General features: G+C 41.5%; 1 pseudogene; it reads right to left on the bottom strand.

Annotated features, from left to right (window-relative positions):
• Nucleotides 1-1,009: 1,009 nt before the first annotated feature.
• Nucleotides 1,010-1,493, bottom strand: LOC147432070 (uncharacterized; annotated as a pseudogene).
• Nucleotides 1,494-6,074: the final 4,581 nt, after the last annotated feature.

Here is a 6,074-nt window from a genome sequence, read left to right as displayed (position 1 = left end):
CATCTTTTTGACATGTCGCAAAGCGGTGAGGCCTTAGTGATGCCTCACCATTTTGCTAATGAAAAAGAGGAGGTTACTTTTTAAAAATACATTTTTTTTAAAAATAAATTGGTAAAATAACTTAGTGGGCACTCATTGTGGCAAACATGCTCTCAAAAAAATGATGATATTCTAGGTAAGCTCAAGAGTCAAGAGACACAAAGAATCCCAACCCCCTCCCCCATAATGCAACCTGAAGGTAGCCCCACCTTGAAGTTCTCACATGCATCCTTCATGGCATGCACCATTGTGTTGCTCAAAAGAAACAAGTTTTTTTTGCGCCACGCCTTGCCCATGATAGTCAAGGTTGCCATACCAGTGGAAAGGGTGGGCAGGCAGTTATTAAGGTGCTTAGGCAAAAAATTTGGATAGGCTTCAACAACTTTAAGAGAGTATGAGGTGATTTGTTTGCCACTGACCAGAAGGGTATCATTTTTATTGATATACCCAAATAGGGAGTTAACAAGCATCACCTATCAAATGTGCAAGGGATGTTGCTGATGTGCATGCCATAGTTGGTGTATTTTGTCCTATGTTGGCAGCAATTGTGATGGCCCCTCTTGAAAAATGAAAAGGTTTGACCTCTTCTGCTCAAATTTCGACCTCAGAAACCAAAGGGTTCTGCATGATTGAGAATTTTCCTCGAAAAGATCAATTGCAAAACTTGAGAGAACATGCTAGCATGTGTACAAGGTGTCAAGGTTAGTAGAGTGACTGTTGTTACTACCAGGCATGCATTAGACAAGATGAAGAAGAGGGCCCTTGGGGCCGACACAAACACTACCTCTACAAAGGAGACCAGCAATACAAAGCACCAACTCCAAAATTGACCACAAAGAGACTTCAAGCTTGCAGCTCCATGCTTAGAAGATTGGGGTTAGGCTTCCCGCTCCTCTTGTTCTGACGCAATGCGAGGATTTGAAGAAAGATTATTCCTTGGCTGCTATGCTTGGAGCCCACTTCTGCACCTCTAATTCTCTCTCGGGCTTCTCTTAATGGCCCTTCCCTCACTAGGAGGTAGGTCAACCTCTTAACTCCATGGAAACCCCTTTGCACTAAGAAGGCCAGTTTGGGGGTCTGCACTTCTTGACATACAAGGTCAACTTCAAAAAGAGATTTCTCGGGTTAATGCGGGCCAAAGGGAGGCAAGCGGTGCCACTCTTCTCCATGAGATGTTGGATGCCTCTTTGCATCACATCTATGAATCGCTACTACATGTTCCCTCCACAAAGCAAGCAAAAAAAGGATGTGCAAGACCTAGTAGACTCCACAAGCCTCCATCCACAAATCTCTATGGCAAGGTTTCACCATCAGCTTGATTGCATCTTCGACTTCCCTTGTGGACACACAAGTGGTCTTGCTTGAGCCACTTGTGACTAGCATATGCTAATGATTGGTGCTTGTACACTTGTGTATTGTACTCCAAACAATTTTGGTAGTGTAGATGTATTCATTAGGCCAACAGTCATGACACAATATGTGATTCATCATTTTCTTGAGAGCCAAACCCTCTGTTGGCCAAACTAACAGTCATACCTGCTAGCGACCCCAATTGATTGTACTCTACCAAGCAGAACATCTTTTCTCAACAGCCCCTGACTAACAATAATATTGTGAAATTTTTTGCCCATACCAACGTCTTGCATAGTGCCACATGCAGCTTTCAAGATGCCAATATATAAAGACTTTGTTACTAATTTGCACCCGCTGAAAATAGTCCACTACTTCTTGGCCTGTTGGGCATAGCCTGTAATCAATACATTCCAAGAGATGACACTTTCTGAAGTACCACATTTAGCATACATGTCAACCACCTCTAAAAAGGCATGGTTCATAATGCAAGGCATCTGGGATGTTGAGGTGGGGTGCAAGTTGCAACTAATGGCTGACTATCAGTTGGGAAGATGCATTCACACAATGAGATGGAAGCACAACCCAATAGCACACCTTTTGCTGCTCGTTGAGGTGTCGCCTAGTTAGTCCCATGTCATCTGTGTCCATTGCCCTAGTGTGACATGGGCCTTATATTCTTTTAATATCCTTTGAAGGAATTTTTCATTGATGTTCTTCTCCACATCCACTCCCCTATTGTGAACCAAAGGGTGGTGCAAGAGGGTCTTCGTGTGTTCTTCTGGTTGGAACCATAGGATTTTAACACCCTCTTTTGCTGCCCTCATGTGAAATTTGTTTGCCCATATCAATATTGGGGTTTCCATCTCATAAGGGTTTCATGACACTTGTTAGAGATAATTCACACTAGGCAGAGTATGTCCCCCGCCTCAAAACGTTAGTCTACCCCACTTGGGATTTTAACTTTGCTAAAAGCGACAGATTTCTTCAACCCCACCAAGTTGAAGTGTTCATGTAAGGAGCAAGCAAAGAGACAACATTGCTGACATGATCTATAGCTCTACCGACCTGTGTCAGAAACACTTATTAGACTTGCAAAGGATTTTTGTATGCAACCCTCAACTTTTAAGGGTGAACGTGCATTTCATTTTAAAGTTTTTTTTTCCAATTCACAATTGTGAGTGAATATATTGAAATCTCCATAAAAACAAATCATTAGCTCAAAATCAAACCCAACTTTGAGGGATCACTCAATACATCATGAAACTACACGGCAAGCCCACAACTATATTCCCTTACATACTGTTAGCAAACATGACGGCAAGAATTACACTATTCCACTCACCCAAGTTTTCATTTCATTTTAGTTTGAAGGTTTTGAAGAAATTACAAGATTTACAACTATTTCTTTCAAATTTCCTACAATTCTTCTAAAGGCTAGCGATCTAGAAGGTAAAACCCCCTTGGAAGGATATTGCAGCTTGATAATGGGATATCAAGTTCAAACATTAACTAGGGGCTCTTAGCCATTTTAGTTAACTGGCAACCTCATGATTTTATCACTTGTTAATGCTCGATCTCACTAAAACAATTCATCATAGGGGGAATTGGCTCTAATAAGTGGCAAGCGGTCCCCATCTTTTTTTAGCTGTTTGAAGCTTTGCTTCTACTAGTTTTTACGGGATTGCGTCCACTCACTGATACCCACATGTCTCAGGGATTGAACCATAGTGGGTGCGCTTAGAGCCCCTCACCCCATCTTAAGTGAGGGCTGCAAGTTTAACTAGATTACTTCGATTACTTCACTATGTATATGGTAAGAAGTAAAGAAGTGATAGTGGTGTGGATTTTACTGCACGACAAAGCTTTTGATGATGACTCCATAGTATCTCTCCTCAAAGTTTTCGCCACAAACTCTATGAACTCACATCACAAAGAATGTTTTGCATTGAAAGATGGTAAAAATTTGCACGTTATAATAAAGATGAAAAGAGATGCATTTCAAGCATTGTGATGCTTGTGCCCAAAAAAAAAAAAAAACCATACGTATATATGGTGTGGAGTTGGTCCCTTTTTCACATTTATAATAATACCGTAGGTAGGGAATGTGGCCTTCCCCTACCACTTTTATCTCCTCCAGTGTTGAAGTGGGACTTATGCTTCTCTTCCAGTGTTGGAGGGACTTTTTTATTGTAAAAATATTGCATTTGTACAAGGAAGAACTCATTACCGATGCTTCATGGATCATTCAACGTTAACATGTCATGGTGTATTGTCCATGTGTCCTTTTGTTGGGCATAACAAGTCCTTGCTACCTTCTTCTAAAATCTTTTCAATAAAAATGATGTTGATTCATTGGTTTAACATATACATGATGTAATCTAAGAACTTTTAAGATCACATAGTGAAAACAAGAACACGAAATATAAGTTTACCTTTGATATTGGTCGTCTGCATCGAAGCACAGTCTTGGATGGATCGAGTGCCAACCCTTCCTTGCATGGTTCCATCACCTTCCTACTAATATGTGTTGTGCCATCGTCATCGTTTTTGCGATTTTTGCCAACATGTCGACTGTCACATTCACTTTTTCTATCATGCCTACCATTACCTGCGCTACTTTTGATGTTGGTGGTCTTAGGGTAGGTTGAATCTGTCGGATTGTTCGTCTGTAAGTTCACACACATACACATACACATACACATACACATACACATACACAAACCTGCAGTCTTTGGGGCATCCCATTTGGCATACACATTGATCAAAGCACGGCCAAGCACGACATCTTTCTCCAAGAGTCCCTAAGCACGATATCTTTCTGCAAGAGCCCTCACTTCACATTTGCTGAAAATAGCCTAGAGCTTTTTGGTGTTGCCCTTGGGGACCAAATCTTGCAATCAGGAGAAAGGCCATCGCTTTGCATCTGCCAAAAACGGACTAGAGATTTTTGACCTGCCCCTGTGGGGCAAATTCTGCAATCAATGCATTCCAAGAGTCCACACTCCAGACAGGAAGCATTAAACTACACCACATTAAGCAAACATGTAAACCAAGGAATTGCCAAGCACATCTTTTTTAGCAACCCCTGACTAACAATAGCAACGTGACTTTTTATGCCCATATCAACATCTTGCGTAGAGCCACATTCTTTCAAGATGCACACGTATGTGATTGCATCGGGAGAGAGGCCCTCAATTTGCATCGGCTGAAAACAACCTAAAGATTTTTACCCTGCTCTACTGTTGTGCATATCCCGCAATCAATGCACTCCAAGAGACAACACTCCGAATAGGAAGCTCCTCAAGAACTTTTTGTGATTTCGAAGTGCACCACATTTGGCATACACCAAGGCATTGCCAAGAAAGACATTTTTGCAAAAATCCATGGACTAACAATATCAAAAGTGAATTTTTAAAGTACACCACATTTAGCAAACATGTCAACCAAGGCATTTCCAAGCACAAAATCTTTTTCAACAGCCCATGACTAACAATATCAATGTGAATTTTTATGCACATATCAACATCTTGCATAAAGCCACATGCCTTGAAGATGCACGCATATGTGACTGCATTAGGAGAGAGGCCATCGCTTTGCATTCACTACAAACAACCTAGAGATTTTTGGTCTTGGTCCTGTTGCACATATCCTCCAATCAATGCACTCCAAGAGATGACACTCCAGAGAGGAATGTCCTCAAGTACACAACATTTGGTTATATCGACTAAGGCATTGCGAAGCACGGCATTTATTAGCAAAAACCCGAGACTAACAATATCAGAGTGAATCTTAAAGCCCATATGGGCATCCTGCATAGAGCCACATGCCTTCAAGAAGCATGCGTAGATGATTTCATGTGGACACCGGCCCTCACTTTGCATCCGTTGAAAATAGCCTAGAGCTTTTTGGCCCTGCTCTTATTGTGCATATCCCGCAATAAGTGCTTGGTATACATATCGACCAAACGTGGCATACATAGCGCCGAAGGTAGTGCGAAGTATGAAATCTTTTTTCAATAGCCTCTGACTAACAATACAATTATGAATTTTTGTGCCCACATCAGTATCTTGTGTAGAGCCACATGCCTTCAAGATGTATATGTAGGTGATTGCATTTGGAGAGAGGCCCTTGCTTCACATCTGCTAAAAACAAAATGGAGATTTTAGGCTCTACCCTTGTGTGGAAAATCCTGCAAACACTGCATTCAAAGAGTCCACACCCCAGATAGGAAGCTCCTCGAGCAATTTTTGTGCTCTCTTAAGGGCACCACATTTAGCAAATATGTCAACCAAGGCATTATCAAGCACAATACCCTTTTTCAACAGCCACTGACTAACAATATCAACAAGAATTTTTATGCGCATATCAGTATCTTGCATAGAGCCACATGCCTTCAAGATGCATGCATCTATGATTGCACCTAGAGAGAAGTCCTTGCTTTGCATCCGTTGCTAAAATCAGCTTGGAGCTATCTGGCCCTGTTTTTGTTATGCATATCCCGCAATCAATGCACTCCAAGAGACGTCATTCTGGACAAGAAGGTCCTCAAGCACTTTTTGTGCTTTACAAAGTGCATCACATTTGGCATACATATCGACCAAGGCATTGACAAGCACGATAACTTTTTGCAAGAGCCCCTCTCAGAGTAAATTTGTAAGCCCATATCATCATCTTGCATAGAG

This window comes from Adiantum capillus-veneris, chromosome 20 (assembly GCF_014529385.1).
Source record: "Adiantum capillus-veneris isolate H3 chromosome 20, ASM1452938v2, whole genome shotgun sequence".
Classification (NCBI taxonomy): domain Eukaryota; kingdom Viridiplantae; phylum Streptophyta; class Polypodiopsida; order Polypodiales; family Pteridaceae; genus Adiantum; species Adiantum capillus-veneris.
Note: the sequence above shows the minus strand (reverse complement) of the source record. Positions and strands in the feature narration are given on the sequence as shown.